Consider the following 27188-nt stretch of genomic DNA (forward strand, 5'->3'; position numbering starts at 1 on the left):
CGTTTACATGGTATATAGATGAGAAAATTTTGCATATTTTGTCTCTATTGGTTTAGAATCATGGTTTTAATTTTTAAATCTTAAGTTTTTTCATTAAAAATTAATTATTTCATGTTTTTTTTTTAAACTGGTTCATTGAGATCTGACCAGTCCCAGTTTGACCAGTTGCGGTTTGAAACCCGGTTTATTAGGTGGACTGGTCCGGTCAGCGATTCTAGTTTTTAAAACTACGCTTTTCAAAGCTCTGAATTGTCAATATTATATTTCCGTTGCAATAAAAGTAACTTTCAGATCTGTGTATTAAGATAGAACTTTCCTTAAGGGGCTCCGGAATAGTGTACGTGTAAAGTCTTTGGCGTGCTTACATTCTTGAGTTTTCCTAGAAATAGTACTGGGCAGATTTCCAATTACTTGAAAGTCCATTGAACAGAGATTTCCTAGAAATAGTATTGGGTAGATTCCAATTTTCTTGAAAGTCCATTGAACAAATTTGTTTCAGCACCAAGGATTAAAAATTTTAGACATATTTGAAAATGAACACTGCTTTAACAAGTTTACATGGTAATTTTCAACCTCAAACAATTAACCAAATGATAATACTCACGGTTCATCATGGATTTATCAACATTATAGCAATGACAACGATGAATAATAGACCTTGAAAATGTGAACCCCAATTAATTTATTTATTTTTAATCAAAGTACTAGGAGAAGCAATAATATCACACCCACTAACAAGATGATATACCATGAAACCATGACAAAAGGATAAATCATTGTACGAAAAACAGATATTTCAATGGGTTGAAGAAAAAGATTAATTATTAAGAGGAAAGCATGACTTACCCATCCTCTCTACTACATTTGCAAAGTGTATAAACTATCTTCACCACCTGACCACCTTACATTGTACAGCTATAATCACACACTATACAAAGTAAACATATATATTTTAGTATGAGACCAAAAGTAAAAAATATAATAAACTAAATAACAAATAAATGGAAAGAAAAATTAACGATGCATGCTTCCTTTCCCCTGACCATTGCCCAGATGATTGTGGGCATTCCTTCACTACAACACCCCCCACTACAACTCCCCTTACTTCACCCAATGTGGATGCATTAGTGTCCCTTGCTACAACTCCCCTTGCTTCATCCACTGCTACAACAACACCCCTTGTCTCATCGAATTTCGTTGCACCAGCCCACCCTACTACAACTCCCCTTGTCTCATCGACTTTCGTTGCACCAACCCACCCTACTACAACTCCCCTTGTTTCATCCACTATGGCTACACTAGAAAACCCTACTACAACTCCCTTTGTTCCATCCACTTTTGTTCAACCAACATCCCCCACTACAACTCACATTATTCCATCCAATGTTGTTGCACGAATCTCCAATACCATGACTCCCCTTGTTTCATCCACTATGGTTGCACTAGCCCCCCCTGCAACAACTTCCCTTGTCTCATCCACTACGGTTGCACCAACCTCCCCTACTACAACTCCCCTTGCTTCACCCACTGCGGTTGCAATAGTGTCCCCTACTACAACTCCCCTTGCTTCATCCACTACTACAACAACTCACCTTGTCTCATCGAATTTGGTTGCACCAAGCCACCCTACTACAACTCCCCTTGTTTCGTCCACTATGGCTGCACTAGAAATCCCTACTACAACTCCACTTTTTCCATCCACTTTGGTTGAACCAACCTCCCCCACTACAACTCACATTATTTCATCCCTTTTGGCTGCACTTGTTGAATGTGCTTATATTTATCAATGTGTAACAATGGGGAACTCATTATCACAATTTTATCCATCAACTTCTTAAAAAGACTCCAAAAATTTCTAGATTTAATTATTCTATAAAATCTGTATCAATGGCAAATCTATAACCTCTATATAATTTATTTTTATATAAATAAATTAGACGCTTTTTTCTGTTTTCGTTGTAATTTTTATATCTAAATTATTTAATGAAAAAAGTGATGATTTCTTTAACTTAAATATGTTATGTGAATAAATTAAACAGAGTGCTCTTCACATGATGATTTGAAACGACTTGCCTCGAATAAATTCCTGGAATAAATTACTGACAAAAGAAAAATTATAAACATGGAAATTTTGTATGGAATCATCTAACGACGTGGAGGAATTGTCTCGATAGTTAAAAGTGACTGAATTCCGATAAAAAAAATTAAAAAAATCTTGTAAATTCATTGTTTAAAAACATTTACAACGAAATTGAAAAACATTTACAAAATTTAAATGCATTTACAAGATTTTTTTAAAAACCTTTGAAATTTAAAAACAATAACTTAAATTTACAAAAATCCTTGTCAAAGTTTCTCTAAATATATCCGAAATTTCCAAAAATTTCCGAAAAACTAATTAGACTACGTGATTCCGTACCATCAAATACAAATACAGTAAACAGAAAATAATTCAAATATAAAATATAAACATGGAAACTCCGTACCATCAAATACAAATACAGTAAACAGAAGATAATTCAAATTATTCCCTCTCAGTAAAATTAATCGCGGCCTATGCAGAAATTCCAATGTAAAGAGAACAATATCATGACAAAAAGCACTTTAATAATTTCTTATACGTCTGGGTTTTCATATACATCTGGAGTACATGGTACAAATAACTAGAAAAATGGGGTCCTTACCAGTCTAAATTCATTATGTTTAAGAAAATTCATGGCGTATAGTTTTGTCCGAGGAATGCTGTAGTATGTAAAATATGTTGTAATATACAAAATATTATTTTAACTAAATAATTGTAAATTTAAAATATTTTATTTGGAATTTGAAAGTGTAAATGATATAGTAAATTTTTTATAATTTTAAAAATAATATAATTGAGAACTAATATAGAGATGTATTGATTTAATAATGAATATTATATATATATATATAAAAGTATATAAAGTTGGTGATAGGTTGTTTTATTAAGATATTTTTTTATATGAAAGTTATTTGTAATTTGTAGATAAGTGATCTAAGGTTCAAATATCTGATCATATTATCTTTTGATAGATGATATTAGTGACTTTGACATCTTAACCAATAACTAATCTTACCAGTGAGAGATAAACTAACAAACAAAACATATAACCATGAAATAAAAAAGATAGATGAGAAAATTAAAGTTTTATTCAATTTATTTTTAATCATTATAAAAGTTATAAAGATGATGAATAACTTTTTTCTAAATTTTTTAACTTGAACAAAGTAACTCATATATGGTTGTCAATTTGAGTAAAGGAGCCTTCAACCAAAGAATACTAATCCAATAGGTTCGAGAAGATTCTAAGGAGAAAGACATAGTTCACTAATTGATTGAGGATATGGAGCTTGGAAATAAGGATTTCATTCCCTTATGTTGGTTTGGAATATACAATTAAAAACTATGTTTTTTTTATTAAGTAAATTATCTTTACCAAATTTATTAGAATATTAGATATTTATTTCACAATGTATAATTATAAGGATTTTTAACTATTTAAGAAATATATAAACTCTCATTTTTACATATATTAACTAGGCAGAAGTTTCCTTTAATACACTAAGTTTTCAATTTTACTTTTAAAAATAAATAAAGATTTTTCAATTAAAATATTATAAAATGGTTAAAGGATTTTAGTTTGAGTGGTTTGATGAAAAAATATTTTTAGCAAATGAAATAAATAACAAACCATTACATAATGATTTCATAGAGAAAACACTTCCAATAAAAAACAAAAAACAAAAAAAGACACACACACTTTAGAACATACCCCATTCATTATTTAGTGACTAAATGGTTATAGTAGGTTATAGAGTGTCTACTCTTTCAACAACATTATTTAGCAACAACATAATACTTGTAAATAAATTTTGTGAGCATAGCGATGAGTCAAATCTCACACACTTGTTTTCCTCAATAAACAGGAATTACAAAACGATAAACCATTTATAGATTTATAGTTCCACAAGATAAAAAATACAAGTCTACTACTTAATGTTTGTTTCATGCTAGAAATCTACATTTATTCTAATCCACTACTGAAAAATTATTCCATGGTACTACTTAATATTTATTCTCTACTACAACTTAGTAATCATTATTTTCTCTACTGCATAAATACAAGGTGTATGACCAACATATCACAACATTCTCCCCCTTGTCATACACCTTCTCAAACTATAACATATATTGAATGGAACTTGAGCTAAATTCTAGGGACCATAAGGTCCATATACTCACATCACCACTTGAATTCACAAGTTCTCATTGATTTTTAAAATGCAGTTGCAACATTCCAAAAGTGTCAGATTTATACAATGTCACATTTCTATCATCTACCATGTCCTTTGATGAAATTATATTGGTTATCTATATTTTTTTCCTCACATGATAATTCATTTTCTAGCAAAAGGAACAACATTGTTACCACACATTAAACCAAATAATAACTATATAACCTAGCCTTACTTATGAACATTCTAAACATGATTTCATAAGCCAAATGACCTCCTTAGAGGCATGAGTAATTGCCATGTAATCTAAATTTGTAGTTGATGAAGAAAATTGTTTTTTTTTTAATCCAAATTATTGCCTCACCAAACAATCAAAATAAATACTCACTCATAAATATTTATACCATATATATATCCCAAGCATTGAAGAATGGTATTTAGTACCCTAGATACAAAATAACACGTCATGGAAAAATGGCACACCATGAAAAAGTTACATAAAATGCCACTCGTTAATTGCTTCAACCCTCAGAGCTACAAGGTACATCCCCAAGAAAATCAACCACTCCTTACTCCAAAAAAAAACTCAAATCTTCTTACATATTTAAGTTATTTGTGTTTCTAGAGACCAAAAAAGGAGGGGTGGTAATTTTTAGTGGATATGAACATTGTTAAAATTCCTAGAATTTAGTGGAAGGTATAACTTTTATAAAAAGTATGATTTATATATTAGAAGGCTCATACACAGAATAGTAAACTATAATATAGAAAGTAATTATATATATATATATATTCAAAAAATTGAATTTACTTACTCATTCGAAAATAAGTAAATCAAACCAAAATTTAACTTTACCAAAGAAACTGTAAACTATTTAAAAGAAACTTAGTTTTCCATTTATTAATTCATTTAAAAAAAAAAAACTAAAATTTCCATTTCAGGTTATGAATCATCAATAATTTCTTTTATTTATTTGATTAGATATAATTCCACTGAAAATTCAAAAAAGACACTACCAATTGAAAATCAACCTTGTATTTGGTTCACCAATTATAAGATCAATGTATATTGCCACTACCATGGGAAATTTAGTCAACCTATTTGGCTCACCAATATATTTATTTGATTAGATATAATTCCACTGAAAATTCAAAAAAGACACTCTACCCACCAATTATAAGATCAATGTATATTGCCACTACCATGGGAAATTTAGTCAACCTATTTGGCTCACCAATATATTTATTTGATTAGATATAATTCCACTGAAAATTAAAAAAAGACACTCTACCAATTGAAAATCAACCTTGTATTTGGTTCACCAATTATAAGATCAATGTATATTGCCACTACCATGGGAAATTTAGTCAACCTATTTGGCTCACCAATATAATATCGATGTATATGGCAACTACCATGAAAAAGTTTGAATTTTGGAATGAATCTACACAAATGGAAGTCAAGTGATATTAACTTGAGTATGCCTGTGCAATGAACCAATATAGTTTAAAGTAATATACTTCCATTCAAAGGAAGCATGAGGAATATATCTTTTACACTAATTATTGAGAGAAGAATGTGGTGGAAATTTAAATTAATAGTTGCAAATGAAATGTAAAAAACAAATGAAATAAATAGAGAAAGATTATACAATGTTTTCATAGAGAAATATCTTTGAAAGAAGAAAAAAATGCACACTTTAAAGCATGCCCAATTCATTATTTAACCACTAAATGGTTATAATGTGATATATGTTACTTTTCTCTCACCAACATTTTTTAGCAACAACATAAGGATTATGAAGATTTTTTTTTTCACATAATAATCAACTCACACATTTTGTTTTCCTCAAACCCTAGCACTCAATAAATAAGAATTACAAAACCATAAGCCATTTATGGTTTTCTAATTCAACATGATGAAAGCTAGTGCCATTTATTTGGCCAACTAATGCTAGTTAATATTCATTTCTTGCTAACAATCTACATTTATTCCCCATCTTTAAACAATTATTCCCTATTACTAACCAACATTTTTTACATGCTACAACTTAGTAATCATTAATTTATCTTCTACAAAAGTACAAGGTGTGTGACACATGTCATAACCTTATCCCATTTTTTATATACCTTGCATGAGGATAAGGGAGAATGGATGAAACTATGAGATAATTTCTAGGGGGACAACGTCTGGATTCACATCAACATTTGAATTTACATGTACACATTGATTTCATCAATGCATATACATTGATGCATATACATTGATTTCATCAATGCATATGAAAAATTCTATAAAGTGCCAACTTTATCTAATATCACATTTCTATCCTATACCATGGACCTCATGAAATGGTATTGGATAGCCATATGATTTTTTCTTTGCACGGAAATTCAAATTCTTAAAAGAAGAAATGCACTTTTACTGGCACATTAAACCACATAACAACTCTATGACCTAGCCCCACTTCTAATGATGTTTTTAAGCCAAATGACCTCCTTATAGACATGAGTAGAAACCATAAAATATACATGTGTATTCAACAAAAAAAAACATATTTTATTGCTTGTTGATCGAAATCATTGCTCCACCAAACAATCAAAACACATATATCCCAAACATGGAAGGATGGCATTCGGTACCTTGGATATAAAATTACACCTCATGGGAAAAAATGGAACATCATGGCTAAGATACATAATAGGTCACTCATTGATTGATTCCTCCCTCATAGCTACTAGGTGCCAAGAAAATTATCCTCCTCCCACTCCTAATAAATATTTAAATATTGCTACATAATGGAGATACCTATCACTTGAGAGATTAAAAAAAAGAAAGAACATTCATATAATATTTTTCCACAATAAATTAACACGCTTACAAAATGATATTTTATAATTCAAGCCAAGAAAACTTACTATAGATGAAGCTAGATGTTGTGAGGTTCTTGCGCCCTCTCGCTTCCTTAACCTCTTTTCAACGTTTTCCTACAACAATTACAATAATCAAAGCATGAAATTTAATAAAAAATACTAAAATAAATTCCATTCATGATAGATAAATATTTCATCAACACATTATCTCACCTTGGTTAACTTAGGTGATGATGGAGATTGACTAGTAGACTGTGCACTCGACTTGATAAGTTGCTCTGAGGCAACAACTGGTGTAGGCTCATTAGGTATATTGTCATAAAGTGCAGGGTCAACAAGTGCAGCCAAAAGGGATGAAATAATGTGAGTTGTAGTGGGGAAGGTTGGTTCAACCAAAGTGGATGGAAAAAGTGGAGTTGTAGTAGGGATTTCTAGTGTAGCCATAGTGGACGAAACAAGGGGAGTTGTAGTAGGGTGGCTTGGTGCAACCAAATTCGATGAGACAAGGTGAGTTGTTGTAGTAGTGGATGAAGCAAGGGGAGTTGTAGTAGGGGACACTATTGCAACCGCACTGAGTGAAGCAAGGGGAGTTGTAGTAGGGGAGGTTGGTGCAACCGTAGTGGATGAGACAAGGGAAGTTGTTGCACGGGGGCTAGTGCAACCATAGTGGATGAAACAAGGGGAGTCATGGTATTGGAGATTCGTGCAACAACATTGGATGGAATAATGTGAGTTGTAGTGGGGGATGTTGGTTGAACAAAAGTGGATGGAACAAAGGGAGTTGTAGTAGGGTTTTCTAGTGTAGCCATAGTGGATGAAACAAAGGGAGTTGTAGTAGGGTGGGTTGGTGCAACCAAAGTCATGAGACAAGGGGAGTTGTAGTAGGGTAGGCTGGTGCAACGAAAGTCGATGAGACAAGGGGTGTTTTGTAGCAGTGGATGAAGCAAGGGGAGTTGTAGCCAGGGACACTAATGCATCCACATTGGGTGAAGTAAGGGGAGTTGTAGTGGGGGGAGTTGTAGTGAAGGAATGCCCACAATCATCTGTGAACGCTACACCCACTTTCTTTGTCAAAGAGGAGCAATTCTCATGTCTGAACCATGCATGGCTTTGCTTGAACCTGTTCAAATTTATGCTGTCCATATTTGGCTCTGTCATGGACACAATCTTCTTTCCTGTACCGTTATCGTGGAGAGCCCATCCAAGCTTTCCAGTACTATTTGCTTTTTCCTCTGACTGGTAAAATTTCCAGCTGCAGTTCCGGATTCCCATGGATTGCTCAGACTGATATCTAATGGTTCCGGGATCTTGGCACGATTTAGTCCGCGAAAAATTTAGGATATTGGATTGGTCAGGTAAGGGAGAAATTGATAGCAAGATCTGTGACGGAAAATGGCGTTCGCTTTTTAACCCTAACTCTTTCAGTTCTTTCTCTCTCTCTGGGTACTGATGAAATGAAAATGGAGTAATGTCGCACTCCACATTATGGATGTGAATCTCCACATCTATCCAATCTGGAAATATTTCAACGGTGTATCGGAGCTGAATAACGGCCTGCAGATGATTTAGGGTTAAGGCATAGTGAAGCAACTTGTCCTTTTTCTGGTCGCAGGACTCCTTGTTACATCCCATAAAATCCATGAGAAGAAGGGGAGTGTAGGTTCTTATCATCCAAGACCCAGGATCAGATTTTAAGCTCTTTGAGAATGAAAATGGTTTCATGACTGCATGTGCCTCATCGTCACGGTTGCCATGATAATAGTCTTGTGTGAAAGTGGATGCCACCATGAGCATGAGCTCATCTACGCCATCGTTGCCCATGGCTGTCAGAAAATCGAGTTTGCTTCCCATAATGGCTCTGTCCAGCTCTTCTTCGGGAAACTGTAACATTCCGACCAAATTTCCTTTCCTGTGGGCGATGGTGCATGCGGCTAGAAACGCAGAGCTGAAAAGACGTTGAATCTGAAGAACGACTGAATGGGTGAGGAGTTCAAGTATAGAAACCCTGGAAATCCTATATGTATCTGAAAATATATATTCTATCATAATCGCTAAGAAGTGGAGGGGCTTGATGTTGCAATGGTCCCAATTTGCGAGAGGCATACTTCCCAGACTGTAGATTAGTCCAAAGGGAGAATCAATGTTTGCGTAGAATGACATCTCCACTTGCAAGTGGAGCAGCCCTGATTCATCAACTCTTTTCATAACAAATTTATCAATTTTGATTTTCTTGTTGTGGGGAAGCGAACTTGTGAGTGTCAGGTAGGGGGAATCGGCGAAATCTAGAGAAGAAATGTCCACGTCTGACTGAGATTCCTCCCAAGCCGACGTTGGTGGAAGATTAGAAATCCAATCATAAAATGTTGGAGGCATCGTCCTTTGAACCTGCATGCAGGCATCAGCTCTGTCAGTAAGGCATGCAGTAAGAAATTAGAAATCATTTGAAATCTGTACGTAAATGATCTCGAAATTATAACATAATTTAAATGGTCTATAAGTAATGCAGGAATTATAACTTAATTCGGAAGGTAATGCAGAATTCCGAACCAAATGGAACGCATTGTTCTGTTTTACCGGGATGCCGTTCTTTAGGTTTTGAGTTTGGTATATTTTAATATAAAACTATTTTTGTTTAGTTTCTAATTATTCTAGATTTTTAATAATTTTTTACATATAAGAAATTGTCTATTTTACTGCACTTGATAACATTACCAATATGTAATTCTATGATGTTTCGCATAGTTATAGTTTACCGTTTTATTTTTAAGTTGCAATTTTCTAGTAAAATATTTTAAAATGCATATAGTTATAGTTTACCGTTTTATTTTTAAGTTGCAATTTTCTAGTAAAATATTTTAAAATGCATATAGAGGTGAGAGAGATAGAGAGTTTTGGGGATTAGGTCTCGGTAGGAGGATATCCGAGGCTACCAAAATAGAATTGAAGTTTTCTGTGGCTGAATACGTGTTGAACGCTGACAGAAGGGTCCATCTCTGCACTCAATTGTGGTGATGCAAGTCGAACCTGAACGTTTAGGATCATGCAGGAATGTTACACCTTATTTAGAGAAGATTATTTTTTTAAATGGAAGAAAATATGTTTGGAGTAGCTCTCAGAGGTATATAGTTTTGAGAAGAAAATGTGCCTGGAGCAGCTCTCAGGAGTAAGAGGTATAAACATAGAGGTACATAGTTTTCATAAGAAAATATACTTGGAGCAGCTCTCAAAATACATAGTCTTGAGAGAGATTAGACCCCAGACCTGGGAAACCAAATCTCTCTAAGTAACCATTGGATTGTGGTTATGAAAGTCGATCCTGAATGTTTAGGAACTGCAGCAGTATTACACTTTTAAAGAAAAGATGATTTGTTCTAATGGAAGAAAATGTTTTGGAGCAGCTCTCAGAGGTATGGTTTTGAGAAAAAATGTGCCTGTAGCAGCTTTCAGGAGTCAGAGGTACAAACATAGCTCAAAAATACATAGTTTTGAGAGAGACCTGGGAAACCAAATCTATATGTGTTATAGTTTGACAAGCCTGAAAAGGGGTTCGTGCCAGTGAGACGGAGCAGGAACCACAATGGAGAAATCATATTGGGGCTGAACACCAGCTCATTTGATCAACGAAATCATCCAGAAATTTAAACTTAAATAAAAAAGAAAACTTAGTAAGAATATTCTAGCCAAAACCCTGGACCCCCTGGACTCTGGAGCCAGACAGTTATAAGTTATTCAAAACCTGAACTTACTATTCAAACCTGAACCAGGGGTTGTAGCTGGTCGGTTTAAGTGTTCAACGTTCTATCGGCCTTCATTGTTTTAATTATAAGTTCGAAAGGCCCGAATAGCGTAACATCCACTGCGAAAGAGCCGATTTCACAGTGGATCCTTTGCCAGCATTTTTCGAGGGAAACCCGAACTCATCTCGATCCTGACCAATTGAATCTTGCAGAAGAGAAATGAGGGCATGGTTTGGGGCTAAATGATTTTAACCTAAAGGAACCCAACGATAAGGAGGAGAAAGCTAAGCTATTGGTTCCGAAGCGCTACACATGAGCTGTGGACAAAGGGACAGAGTAGGCATTATGTACATATTATCACAAGGGCCCGAGACTGAACGATGTTTACAGAATTTGGCGATAGCGCTATGGCGCATTTGGAAATGAGTATTACTGTGTAAAATGAGTGATTGAGGCCCACAGTGGACGAGAGAAAAGAATAAAAGCAACCGTAGCATGCCTAAATAATCTGAAAATCCATTTGGATGAAAGTGCTTGAATCAAAAGGCCGACACGCAAATATGGGGGTTATGTGTCACCATAGAGGACAGCGTATTTTCGTCTAGCCATGCGTGAGTTTATAGAAAAGAAAGAAAATTTTGCTCTACATACCTTGGAGCGTAGAGGCGGTTGATCTCTGAAACGATCTTTCTTTGAAAGAATACCAATTATAGAAATCTGCAGCGTAGAGGCGGTTGATCTCTGAAACGATCTTTCTTTGAAAGAATACCAATTATAGAAATCTGCAGTGCGCTTTCTCACAAAGCTGCTATGACATGCAATTGAAATCACCAAATGTCGATAGTAGCGGTTAAGCACAAATATGGTAGCTGTTAAACACAAATCTGCGAGAAAGATTGAAAAGAAATTGAGCAGCAATCTCCTTTTTAACTTTAAAATATCTGAGTTGAGTTAGAATCTAAAATCTAAACTTACAAGGCGTCGATTATTTATATCTCTGTAATTGCTTTCTATTTTGATCCCATAAGAATTGGTAGACTTGTGGCTTGCAAGGTTGGGGTAGAGTGGGAGCCAGTGCACTTCCTTTTTACTCCGGCGTGTAATGGAATTTCCCACAATTATGTTAGTGCGCTTAATTTCCAATCTGGATGGGTTACAATATTACTGAGCAAACACTTTCCAGTGAGTGACATCTTCTTAAAAATCTAGTAAAATCCGTAGAATCCGTAGTTGTCTCATAAATAAGGGAATTTAAGACACGACACCAATATATTGTGGAACTTGGTCATAAGTTTTTGTGATAAATCACATTTGTTGGTTCTAAACGTGTCGGTCAAAAAATTTTCTCATGTGATTTTTATCGAAAGACTTTGTTTAACAAATTATTATTGTTGTTTAGTTAATGGGAGATCCCTTGTCCCATAAATAAGGGAATCACACCAATATATTGTGGGACTTGGTCAAAAACTTAAACAAATTATTATTGTTGTTTTTATTTTTTTATATAAGAAAGAAAGAAAATTGTTTTAACGTATTTTTTATGCGACACATTGCTTCTTGACAAGCCCCTAGCTAAAAACCTACTTGAGTTGGACTTACTTGTGTATTGGACGAAAGGTAAATCTACCCATTATGGGATCGTGATCCCTTGTTCCATTATTTTTTTTATTTTTTTTGTAATTAACCTGAGTTGGACCTACCTATCTATTGGATGAAAAGGAAATCTACTCATAATGGGATCCCTTGATGTCAGACTTGTCATAACCTTAAAAAAAAATTATTATTATTATTATTATTGTCATTATTATTATTATATAGCTAGGTTGAATTGGGGATACTCATAATGGGATCCCTTTTAAGTTGTTTAATCCAGAAAATCTAAGTGCAAGGGTTTTTGAGAGTGCTAATTTTATTTATTCATTCAAAAATGTATATTAAACAACAAAAAAATCTCAATTTTGCTAGATACTAGGGAAAAAGACCATTTCATATATATATATATATATATATATATATATATGAAAATGCTCGTTATTAATATGCATCTCATCTAATTTGTTATTTTTTAAATTTATTTTAAATAATAAATTAAAATTAGATGTGCCACTTGTCATACTCATTTGTAAAACACACAAAGCTTCTTGACCCTTAAATTAAATTATTATAACTGATTTTGTTTCCTTTTAAATACTATAATTTAATCAACCATAATTCTGTAAATGGAAAACTTTTTGAATACCCCTCCATAAACTATAAACAATAAATTAGATAACAACTTTAATTAAAAAAACCTAAAAAAACTAATAATTGTTTTAAATAATAATATTTGCTCAAAAATATGCACATTCATAATTAATTTGTGTATAGCTTCAACCCTATAAATTAAATATGCATTTTCTCATCTCAACATTTTATAAAAATATTATTTCTAATTTTTTCAACTTACATTTTTCAACATTGTTTCCCCTCACTAAAATGAAAAACATTAAGAAATATAAAGAGAAATATAAATAACATTTTATTAAGAACCTAATCCCTCATTTATTCCTTTCGTCATGTGTTTTCCCTTAAAATAATCTATAGTCTCTTATTTGAAGAGACAATAAGAATATTTAACACATTAATTTCTTTGTTGCCACTACTAGTATAAAGATTTGGGCTCCATTTTCTAATTGAATAATCCAATTCTTACCTCATCTTTCCTTAAGAATGTCTCAACAATAAATCAATAGAAGAGAGGTTGATCTTGGAATCATAAATATATCCAACAATGTTTGAACAATAAAGTAATAGAAGAAAGGTTAACTTTGGAATAATAAATATCTCAATCTATTTGTTATCTTTATGTGAAGATAGAACAATGAAAATTGTTAATGTGAGATTTCTCATTCAAGTTTTATTTGTTTTATCTAATAGTTGTCAAATTTAAAAATTTCTAGATAGTTGTGATCTTAGTTTTCTCTTTCATAATTTATGAATATTTTTCTTTCCAACATTATGATTTGCATAATGTTAAAATTTTAAGATTAATTTTGGATTCTTATTCATGAATATATAGACATATTATGCAAAGTGGGAATATGGTCCTCATTTCAGAGTGTAGAGTGTGAATCATCAACAAGAAAACAAGTGATCCTAGAGTATTATTGTATTTTAGTTTTTATAGAGAGAAATCAGTAACTAATCACTTCAATTTTGACTACCACTATAACCCCTAGAGTAGTTCCAACAACTCGCAAGGTGACACCTAGTAAGAAATTTGCAACTTGGTAAGAGTTGAGGCATCCCACATGGGGTGTCTATTCTTCTAACTTTATTAGATTAAGCCAATATGCCCCTCTACAAGAACAAAAACTTGGGTGACGAGTATCATAAGAAATTTTCCAAACCACATGAGTTAGACAATCATTGGACAAGGTTTAATTCTCGTGCGGGACACTTACCCTAGAAGACTTGGGGAAAGCCATGGAAAAACCTTGAATTACTGGTCAAAGTCATAATTGTACCTATAGAAATTATATTGATGGCTTGTGGACATATAAGTGGATTAAATCCCACCCCCAAATCTTTCACTTAAAGTAAAGGTGTGCATTTGATTAAACAAGTCATACAAGTTATAAAGACACAAACTCAATATAAGTTATAAAGACACAAACTCAATATAAAGGGAACTCGCTCACACTAATAACATTTAAATCAACAAAAAAAACTCACACTAATAACATTTAAATCTACTAAAAAAAGATGCAGTGAAATAAATGTGATAATAAAAAATAAAAAAAATATAATGATATCAAATATTCATTAAATTTTCATATTTTTTTAATACATATATAAAACATAGTGATTTTAGATTGTTATTTTGTAAATTTAAATAAATCAAAATTATTAATTTATAAATTATATTTTAAAGAATAGAGATTATAATTTTATTATGGCTAATGAAATGTTTTTTTCATAATATTCAAGTTAATTTTAATTATAAAAACTTAATTAATAATAATTATGAATAAATATTTCATAATAATATTTTTTATTAATTGAATATTATAAAATATTAATTAATCAATAATATAATTATTTTAAAATTTATTATAGTGATTAGGTTTATAAAAGATTTTTTGGCCAAGATCACATGAAATATCATTTGTCGACGGGTTTTGAACCAACCAGTGTGGTTCATCGTCAGGACAAGTTGAAGAAACAGATCCATCTTAGCATGTTAAATAGACTGAGCAGAGCCTCCAACAGCTAACTTGACCAACAACTAATTTTGACTATTGGACCAGGATCAAAACTTTTTTAATAATATAAGGGAAATAAGTTATATAGGTGACCAATCCCTTAATAAATAAAAATATATAAATATATAAATAATTTAAATTAGTGATAATAGTTAGTTAAAAGGTATTAATAAATAATTAAAAATTATAGGTTAATTAGTATTTAAAAGGAAATTAGTTATAAAGGACCTCTCCTATATGAATAAATTATATGTATATACAAGTTAGTTAGAAAAATAAATAAATAAAATTAAATTAAAAAAGTAAATAAATGAATAAGAAAGAGATGGTTAAAAAAAATAAAATAAAATAAATAAATAAATAATAATAAAAATAAAAATAACGAGAATAATATAAGTCAACTTAAAAAAATAAAAATAAAAATAAAAATAAATAAATAAATAAATAGATAAGAATAAATAAAAACGAGAAACTAAAGTTAAGTTAACTTAAAAATCTTAAAAAATAAAATAAAAATAAAAATAGAAAATAAATAAATAAATAATAAATTAGTTAAGAAAGTAGATGGTTATAATAATAATAAATTAATTAAGAAAGTAGATGGAATATACTAAAAAAAAAAGGAGGAAGGGGGCAGAAAAAATGACTAGGAAGAGAGTGTTGGGACCCAACACCTACTGATTTTCCAACCATCTTCTCTATTGAGATTGCTCGGCCTCTTTTCAATCTCAAGCGCTTCCCTAAATTTCCGATGATGGAAGTGCGAAACCTTAGCAATAACACTAGCCTCCTCAATACAAACATGATGATTAGTTTTCTCAGCATGCTCAGCTAAAGCGGAAGACTTAGTTCGCCTATGCTTAAGGTCTGCTGCATGCTCACTAATCCTTTGATTAATGGAGCGACCAGTCTCCCCAATATAGGGGGTCCCACAGGAACAAGGGATCATATACACACCTTTCATATCTTTAGGGTCGATAGGATCCTTCATTGATCTGAGGGACATACAAATGGTGTTTAGGTGCTTAAGGGTCACAGGGACACTATGCATCACTTGATATGGATCACAGAAGCCTCAACTCTACAAGTGATTAGGTTTGTTTGGATAGAGACTTTCAAGAAGACACTAAAATGAGCAATTATTTTATGTGATATAATTTCGATCATGCTTTAAATAATTTTCCAAAATATATGACATGAGAAATGACTCTCTCAATATATCAAGAATTTGTGATAAGGGGAAAATTGATTCCAAAACTATATATTATAATATATATTGTAATAATTATTGAAAGAAATAATATATCAAAAATAAAAAATTAATGATCAAATAGGAGGGAAAAACCATATATGGCCCCCTTTACTAAATAAAAATGTAAAATACAATTAAAAGCAGTGTTCATATTTTTAATTTTTTTGGATCATATTTATATTTTATATTATTTTCAATGTTTCTTTTCAAAATGAATGAAATTAAAATTAGTGTTATTATTTTTAACATTTATTTTGACCATATTAATAAAGAGAAATTAAATTATCGAATGGAGTTTCAAAGGTTAGTCATGTTGGTTAGATTAGGAATATTCTATTATTAATAAACATGTCAAGGGCCTTTCTCTAAATATTTCCACATTTTAGTTGCTCATTTCACTTCTCATGAGCATCATTAGGGGGAGATTGTGGCCCTTATATCTTTCCTATTTTGATGATCTTGAATCAAAAGTGAAAATTGATATGTTTAAGAGTCAAAATAAATATGTTTAAAATTTTTTAATTGTATTAATAAGGCATACAATTTTTATACTTAAATATTAATAAGTTGTTTAAGTAAAAATGTTTTTTTTTCCTAACTTTAATATAGATAACTAATATATTTTTATTATATGATTTTTAAATATTAATATTATGTTGTTTTCTATTGGTTCATTAAAATTTGGAGTCTTATTGTTATTTTAAATTGCATATTTCGGATAATCTCAAGTTTTAGGAATATTTCTTCTTTTCTTTTCTGCATGTCCAAACTTCGTGAACGCATATGCCATATTAATAATTTGTTTAAGGAAAAATGTTTTTTTTAGGTAACCAAGATATTTTATTTATATAATTTATAGATAATTTATTAGGTTGATTTTTATTGGCACATTAAAATTTGGAGTCTTATTAGAAATCTCGCATGTCCCAATGTTATTTTAAATTGCATACTTCGGATAATCTCAAGTTTTAGGAATATTTCTTCTTTTCTTTTTAGCATATCCAATGTTCGTGAATACATATTTCGTCTTTAATTATTTTTTCATATCTAAAGTATTTAATTATATCCCTACCCATATTCGAGCATGTTGCCACTTCCATTTCCCTGATGCCACATGTTCTGCACATCTTGTCTCCTACTTCATAGCTTTCCCTTTAATCCATTGCTTCACAAATACACTACTTCATCATCAATTATATTAATAATTCATCAATGTATAATAATATTATAGCATAAAACAAAGGAGCGCACCAAAGAATGAAGGATGAATTCACCCTATTAACTTATTCCAGGGAGGAAGAATTGGCTAGTAAATGTTTCTATATAATTTTTATTGAAGAACTAGTACAAATTCAAATGAGAAGATCTTTTAGACAATATTTTAGTTAAGAAGCCACAACCCTTCCTCGTTCTTTTGTATTTATTGATTGCAAGAAATTAGAGAAAACACAAATTTTGGCTAAATTGAGTCGTTGATTAGCATCCATCTATAAATATAATACAACTCAAATGTCAATTAATTTCATACGAGAGATATAAGAGAAATTATTTCTTGAATTTATGTTGATTGAAAAGTGTAGAGAAAAAAGGAAACGAATTGCTGATTTTTCATATTTGAAATAATAAAACCCAACTATTAAATTCAATCTCTAGATTTATCAGATTTAAAAAAACATAACCTAATTGTTGAATTTCAGTTATGAACATGTTGTCAGCAGAGCCCCAAAACACGTGTTCCTCCACTTTCTATGTTTTAATACAACCATTTGTCAAGTAGGGAATGAACCTAGATCATTTTTGTACGAGGCACCCTAACATCCCACTGATCCACAAATTGACCCAAATACAAAAGTATTTAATAGAAATACCACAACAAAGTATAAAAAACAATAGAACTAGTAGTGAAAACCATTTCACATGTGAGTCAACATTGATGCATGGATTGGCATTGACATAGTGATGCATGGGTTGGTATCGACATAGTTTTGAGATGACGGTTGATTAAAGGGAATCAACTTATTAAATGGTCGGGGACGATTCAATAAATGAATTTGCACTTTTCGAGGCAATAAAATAAAAATAATATGTTAATCACTACGGTGAAAAGACTTAAAATATATCATCCATCTAGCCATGGTATAACATCTGGTTGGAGTGTTTGTTGTAGTAATGACCTAGGTTGTTTGAATGGGCAGAAAGGCAACATGCATATTTAGTGAAACCCTAGTTTTTCAAATGAACTTGTTGGTAATATATGGAAGTAGCGAATTAAATTATAAGGAAACCTTTAATGTTCTTGTAAGACAAAAGAGCTAGGGAAGTCATGGAAAAGGGTTTTCACAGGATTTAATGAGTTATTAGAGTTTGGCAGATAGTGGAGCATTTAAAGCTTCAAGGTTTTGTAGGAAAAAATTTCCTTCAAATCCTTTGATAAACTTGTTGAGATTATATGAAATACAAATAACTATGTGACATCTCATGGAAACAAAATATTGCCATGAATTTTAGTTAAAGAAAACACTAGCATTATAAAAATGGAGAAATAAAATATGAATAAAAGCACATGAAAGTGAGAAGCCTTGGAACTTATAAATACCATTAGAGTTATGCTACATAATGGTCAACGACAACAAAGCCAATTAATTTACCTTCATGGCGATTCAATCCAAGGAATGATAATGTGCTTGAGTTCTTTGGTTGGGGAGAATATTTCTTGATATTGTTGTCAAATGGTGCAATGGAATTTGTTTATGTGTGTGACCCAAGATCTTTTACTTATAGATACATCATAATTACATGAAACAAAGATTATAAACCATGGAACTTAAAATCACATAAAACAATGTGGGAATAACATGATAAGAAAGAAACCATGACACAAAGATTTGACTATGGAGTTTGTCTAATTTGGACTACGTCTCTGGGCCCTGCTCAATAGTGGGGAGGCCTTCTTTCATTAAGTGGCATAAAAAGGGATAAAAGTACAAGAAACATTCAACTACAATCCTTATACCTCCAAGCTGGAAGATGGACGAAGAATGGAGAGCTCGTCTTCATAAATAGTCAGTATCACCGAAATCCTGGCAGGAAGTCATGCAAAAATGCCTATCTGAACACCCAACTTGGATAATTGGGCTTTCTACACCCTCTCAGAATCTCTCTCCTGCTCAAGTTGAGGTCCTCACATGCTCCTAGGTCAGGTTAATATTGTTCATGATGTTTTATGAACTATTCTGCTAATCCTCTCCCTTTCTCTAATGCAGAATCAAATAGTCCTTTATATATGATGGGGATAAATCTCTCAATTCCCGGGCAGTTCTAAATGAACGACAAGTTTAGCAGGTGGGTTAGTTTTCTTTAATATAGAGGGTCTCGGGTTCCACATAATATGTGGTAAAAAACCTTATAAATATGGAAAAAATATTAACCATGCATTTAACCCGACGACATTTTACTATTGGCATTTTTCCCATCGGTGTTTCCAATCGGTGAACACACTAAAAGCCCATACATCAGGCACCTTGTGATAACCACAGACCCGATGAACTATTAATCATGAGATATAATATATTGGTTTCGGGAGTCCATATTGCAAATCGTAATCGGCAGAAACCAAAAGTAGTACAACATGCAACTGCATCCCCTTTTTGAAACACGATTGAGATATCGCAAATCTCAAATATCAACATAATTCTGCGATTGTGATATATCGCATCGCAACGAAGGCTTTCTTAGGCTGATTTTATTTAAGTCGCCACCTCTTCCTTCTTCGATCTGCAATATCTAGAACCAGTGGCAGCCTACCACTTGGCGCTTCCCCATTCGCTAAGAGTATCTGCCACGTCATCTCCTCTTGCCACATGTACAAGTAAAACATAAAATTTAACTTGCTCTAACTTCTTCATATGAACTTGGATTTGAGTGTCATTGGCATCGCTAGAATTAGGATGACAAGCACTTCGATCTGATTCTAGGTTTATCCAAATTTTGCCACTTTGAATTTTTGAGCCTTTTACCATGCCACTCGTACTTTTTGAAGATCCACTTGGATCAGTGTGCACAACCATGGTCGTAAGCTTACAATCTAATTGATTAATGTGATAAGATGGAAAAAACCATTAACTCATGGCAACTTAGATCACCATGGATCCATAAAATTTGTGAAACCATGGATGTCGCCAGGTTAACAACAACAATTCAATGAAGGAGATCTAACCAACAAGTTGCTCAACTCTTCCTGATCTCCCAATATAGGAAAATGCATTAAAATAATCTCTAATGATTTTATGATTACACTTGAACGTAGAACATGGTGTTTGATTGATAATTAATCCCTTCTCTAGTACTCCAAAACTAGAACCTTGAAAGAATATTGACAAATGTTGGGTTTTACCGCATGTTAGGCCATGGGAAATATAAAAAACTACATATTAATATGTTGTGTAACATTTTATCCTAAACTAATTAAACTAAATAACATAGATCCACTGATTAATTAACTTCTAGTTGTGACAAACTCTGAGCATGCATTAAGCTATAAGTTATGTGACATACTACATGTGTAGCTTAATATCAATGATTCTTTTTGTAAGGGGGGGAAGGTGGAGTGGATTTATACTATCGATTTATAAGGGTCAAAATGCTCATCATATCTAATATACAGGATCTTTTGATCCTAGTTATTTGTGACAATATTTTCAAATGAATTCCTTGGGATAAACAACCACCACCATAAGGTTCCTAATTTTTTCTGATGTAATTGTATATGTAATGGTTCTTTCCTATGGTGTCATTCATGCCTTCGTTCATATTCATTTTGGTTAGGGTCAAATAATATTTTCGGAAATATTTTAAGACAACCGAGGGAATCAGGTTATACACAACACGTAGAGAAGATTAGTGATATCTCATCGAGGGTAATTTGCTCAAGGTTGTTGTTACTATCATCATAGTTAAGCCATGTTAATGGCCCTTTATCCTTCATATTCACTACAAAATTTCTCTTCTATATAAGGGTGATGTTATGAATTCCTATTTCCCTAGTTGACGTGGGTCTATAAGGGTTGAAGAGGGAAGGTAAAAGATATATCTAGAATATTTTGAAAAGGTAATTCACAGGGAAGGCCCAATGGGTTGGATGACATGCATATAGATTGGATTTTTGGTATGTTCATCATGTTTGGTTCAATTATTTCCATTATGTAAATTTACCTACAATGATCCTTGGAAGAAGTGATGTTAATGGCATCAAAACAATTATAAAATAGGCCCATATTGGTCATACCTTGTGCTTTCATTGGCGAGGCCTTGGATTTCTAGTTTGGAATATTTTTGTCAGTCTATAGGAAGAGAGGATTTGAGCTATCTTGTTCAACTACTCTGAATTCTTGATTAAATTGAATCATTACTTGTGTTCTAGTAAAAGTAATGGTCGATCATAAGTTACTAGAAAATTGTAGGATAAAGGTTGGATAATATTTTGTTTGTTATCACAACATATTAGTAATTTATCTCTAAAAATATATTTCCTTATTGGGTATTATCTCCCTTAGTTAATGTTTGAATTTTTGAGGCATTGGGTATGCTAAGAGAAGTGTAGAAATAACCATTGATGTCAATATGTGTTCACACTCATAATTAAATCCATAGTAGGAGTGTGCCACCACAATGTCATTGAAGTATTGAGTTATATACTTTTCTTAGTGCATTTGTCAATGTTAGTAAAACATGCCACCATTCACATGAATTATCTCAGTTTAATACTATAAATACCCATCTATAGGTCATCTTCTTTTTCTTCCTATTCAATATTTGTGTGCATCCATTGGGCACCCATTATTTTCCGCAACAACCTCAGGTACTTATTCTTAATTCACCCTCACACCCATTATTATTTTTTCTCAATTTTTTATGCTAGTAGATTATTTTTTCTTATTAATTTAGTGAGTAATCAATGAAGAAGTTAGGTGATGCTTATGTTTGTTACTATTTATATCAATAGGATTTTCAACTCTAGGAATTTATAACAATTTATTTTCTTGGTGTTTTATCATAAACAATTAGTAGTAAATCTAAGATGCCTTGAATAACTAGAATTGTGTTCATGGACAATTTCAATTGCTAGTAGAAAAATAGAAATTAGTGACTAAAAAAACTAATAAAAATCACATATAAATTATTATGTTTGGTCATGTGACCATTAGGGCCTGATTTATAGTATCTTATCCTTGTGACCAATTTAGCCATATTCGACTTAATTGCTAATTGGATGTCTCAATTTTAACGTCTACTAGTATATTTAGTCGTGAATTTGGGCATTGAATTAGTCATTGATTGCTAAAAAATGATATATTACAGAGTAATAGAACACATAAAATATTACAGAAACACAAACACAGAAAATGCATAAGACAAGAGAGAGACACTGATATAAGTGGTTCACCTAATATGGGCTACGTTCATAGAGAAACAACCAATCCTTCCTTTTATATTATCTAGCAAAATGAAGAGATACAACCTACAACCGATCAACTGTAATTTCCTCTTCGCTCTCACAAAGTCTCCTCTCTCTTTCTCTCTCAGAATACACATATATTCAGACACAATGCAATTCCCTCATATGTAGTAAGGGGTTTCCTTCTAGGGAAAAAACCCTAAATTAAACATAACTTCTACCGTTAGATCATCTACCTAATGAACGATCCACATTGACGATGAAATTACAATATTTTACAAGGCAAATTTACATCTATTTTTAGCTTCCGGGATACTACTCATGAACCCCCACTAGGGGGGTCATAAAAATCATCATCACCCCCCCTAGCGGTGAAAAACAGGCAGTGTTTCCGCTCCATTACTAAATGGGGTCCAATGGGACGATACATCTGAATAAAGAAGATAATCAAGCTCCACACCCAGCACTGATTTAGTCACTCATTGCCACTTTTAATGGAAAAAAAACACAACCAAATATATTACTACGTGATTACCCAATGAAACCAATTAATGACCAAAGAAATATGACCAAAATGTTAGTTGTGAGAGAAGATACTAGAAATTAGCCACTAAGAGTCCTTTACATGCAAATTTATGTCATCATTTGTTAATTAGTGACCAAATAAATATGACCAAAATGTTGGACGTGAGATAAAATATTGTAAATTAGCCACTAATAGTTGTTTATATGCAAATTGTAGTCACCTTTCATATTCACAAATTTATCATTTCCAATAGCCATTTATCTAATTTTTTTTTTGTTTCATATCATTCTATAAATGACTAATTTAGTAGTGTATTTCATTTCATTTCATTTGCTTTCATTAGTAATCAATATAAACAACTAATTTAGTCATTGTATACTCATTTTCTTTGTGTTCATTATTAATCTACATAAATGAATTAGTATGATTTTATGACTATATTAAAAAAACACCATACAATATTTGTGCTCATTTAATATGAAAACACATGTGAATCATGCAAATTCTCATAAGTTGATTACAACACTAAAAAATATCAAGTACAAACACAAATAATTTATATTTTACAACATTTATATATTTTTTATTTTTATTTTTTAATGTAATTTGACTAAGTCAAAATGTTTACATTACATTACAACAATTATACCATATTTTTTTCAAGAGTGCCTCTCGATGCAAATATTGTTAAAAAATATATTTTATTTTTATTTTTAATATTACAACATTTTAAATTTTCTCTTTTTTCATATTATAATGATTTTATTTTAAAATATAATTCAATTAAATTAATAATGTCCTAATAATTTTTTTTTTAATTTTTTTTTTATATATTAAATATCAAATAAAAAAAATTCAAACTTTATAATATAAAATTTATTTTATGACTTTAGTTTTATGATGCAAGCCCAATTTTCTGCCTTCTTTAAAAACCCATAGTTTCCAACTACTCTGTGAAGGAGACTCCTTCAATCCCTACTCACCATCGCTTTATGGGATTTACAAAACCCTTTATATAAATTACAGTTGAAGGATTTAGATAATAGTGGGAGGAGCTGAAGGGTATCAACCCTTCCTATATATCCAAGTCTCATAGCCTCAGCCCTTAGATTTTTAAATAGGTGCACATACGTTTATCTAAGACCTTTTCCTTTATCTAACAGCCACCAGAGCCAAGATAATGCCACAACCTCAATATGATGAGACTGATGATGTTATCAATTCCCAACACTCTAGCCTGATATTTTCTCCTCTTTCACTGCCTTTGAACCTTTCATTATAACCTTATGCTCCATCATCCTGGTCAAGTCCCTTTCATACCCAACACAATTAAAATAGGTTCTGGACTTCTGGACCTCTCGGCTTCTGGGTATGGAACCCATTGGCCTTAAGACTTAAAGCTTTGAAAACCTCTACGCTTGTTATCCTTCTAGCTGGCCCACTTATCCACCTGTCAACCACTTGTAATGAAACTTCACTTTTTGTTCCCACTTGCGCTCCCAACATTCAATTTAATTCGCTTTCAAGTTTGATATTTCAGGTTAAGGGGAAATTTGCTTGTCTCCTACAGTTTCCATCAGCAGTTGAATCCCTAATGCTCAACGATTTATAAAAATATAAATTCATAAACCTCACAAGAATTCTTATCTCTAGTAATATAAGTTATGCGTTTCATCAATTGATAGTCCCGAGTTTTGTTAATTAATGAATTTCGCCGAAAAACGAAAATTGACTAAGTGTTGGGCTCCTCTACGTTCGACTCCACCTCTAACTTGGTTTTGTAGCTTCTAGCTCCTCTGTGGCTCCTTTATGTATTCCTCTATTATCATTTCTCTATCTACTTCCTCTACTATATTTTTGCATTCTTACACATCTTATACGCTTCTAGTGTGCCCTCTCTTATGCCTATATTGTACAACTATAATAAATTCATTAGTCAATATTACTCTTACTTGCTGATTCTAGTTAACTCATGATCATTGATCATAGAGTTGACCAATGATGAACAACCTCACTCCCATTATAAAAAATTTATATCACTTCAAACGTATTGAATCCTACGATCCTATGCAATATCCATGCTTCCTCTGCACTACTTTGATACTGGAACAATTAGCATATGTATATACATATATATATATATATATATATATATATATCTTTGTGTGTGTGTGTGTGTGTGTGTTGATCCCTCATGAGATTTGGTCATACCTGCAATGCATCTAATAAAAAAATCACAAGAATCATCTCATACAATAACATGATTTACTTAAACTGATTAAACTCTATTAAAGTGCAAACGTAATATTTACAAAAGGCCCTCTCAATGAGGTTTACAATAAAATCCCTTTCGGCCTTGTGGCCTTACTTTCCCTGAAATTTACTCTCGACACTATCTCTTTCTCACACACACCCCTCTACATAATCCTATTTTAGCTACATATTTATACATAAGGATTCTAAACTATATTCTAGTTCAGATCCACAAAATCCTCACCTAAACCCCTATTCTAGGATTCCTAGATCCATAAATATTTCAACAATATAACTTCCCTCATTTCTCTCTAACTCTCTCAAATATTCTCGAGATTTTTCTTCTAAAAGAGAGATATAGTTACAATATTCCTCATTCTCATCACTTATGTACATTTCTCATGAAAACATACAATTAAATATCATTACACTCAATTAGGGAACCAACTCCCTTGGTAAATGGAAACCCCTAGTTCTAGTCAAAATGGATTTTGACTTGGAAGTGGGATGCTCCTACATCCTCTTATATATTTAAACCAGATCCTTTCTACAAAAAATAAAATACATGATAATGCCAAAAACAACCAATTAAATAAAACATTTAATATACATAATAATAATAAAATGATTAATTGATCCCTTCTCATCCATCAATGAATAAACCTAAGTATTTCTTCTAGACTAGGAAACTTGATGGATTTAGTTGGAAAACATGGATATTAGGACTATGTTTAAGGGAGGGAGATTGTAGCAGCAAATTCTGGATATTGTGATGTAATACAAATCCCATCTCTACCTCATAACCATGGCTTCTCATTTATGACATTCTCAATATATTTTTGTGTGCAAATTGAACTATGAAGAAACCCTTGGAACATAAGTAGAGATCGCGGTTGGGTGTTTAAGAAGAAAATACCCATTGATATAAGTCTTCCAACCTTGCCAAGAAGCCATTAAACCTACATATTAATTCCTTATATTTTAGATAAGTAAAAAGAGATTTTTCCTATGAGGGTTTAACATCCATTACTGATGCTTTTCCACTTGTTTAACTATATAAGGTCTTGGCAAATTTTGGATCCAAAATATAGGAGAGGCATATTTTCCTTTCTCTACATCCTTGAATGAGATTGTTCCATTAGATATTTTGATACTTGGAACCCTACCACTCAGTCACATATTTAATACATGGTGGAGTTACTCTTTACGCCATGATATTTCAACTATATGGCCTCTTGTAGTAATTTTCAATAAAAAATCAAGCTTTGTAAAAACACTAGTATACCTAGGTTATTTTGAATGATCTTCTTAAAATATTCCAATAGATTTGAACCCTGAACCATATGAGGATTGATTTTCCACTTAGGTTTTTAACAAAAATCTGGAAATTATTCTCTGGATCCAATTTCTCATTCAGAGGTATTTTGATCTAGGGAGGATTAATTCAATGACCTTTGTAATATTTTATAGTTTTAAAATTAATGGCAACACCCATACGTTAGCCAGGAGAGAATGAAAATCTATCCATTAGAAGTGGGTATTACAAAAACCCCATTGATTCATGAAAACTTATATTAATAATATTTGTTGC

The 27188-nt window shown here is 32.0% G+C and overlaps 1 pseudogene; it reads right to left on the reverse strand.

Moving 5' to 3' along the window:
* LOC149160642 (putative leucine-rich repeat receptor-like protein kinase IMK3) overlaps positions 1 to 27188 on the reverse strand; it is a 54702-nt pseudogene that overhangs the window by 12493 nt on the left and 15021 nt on the right.

Source organism: Pinus tabuliformis, chromosome 5_2 (genome assembly GCF_031772625.1).
Source record: "Pinus tabuliformis cultivar Carrire ecotype Pingquan chromosome 5_2, CPIR1, whole genome shotgun sequence".
In the NCBI taxonomy this organism is placed as follows: domain Eukaryota; kingdom Viridiplantae; phylum Streptophyta; class Pinopsida; order Pinales; family Pinaceae; genus Pinus; species Pinus tabuliformis.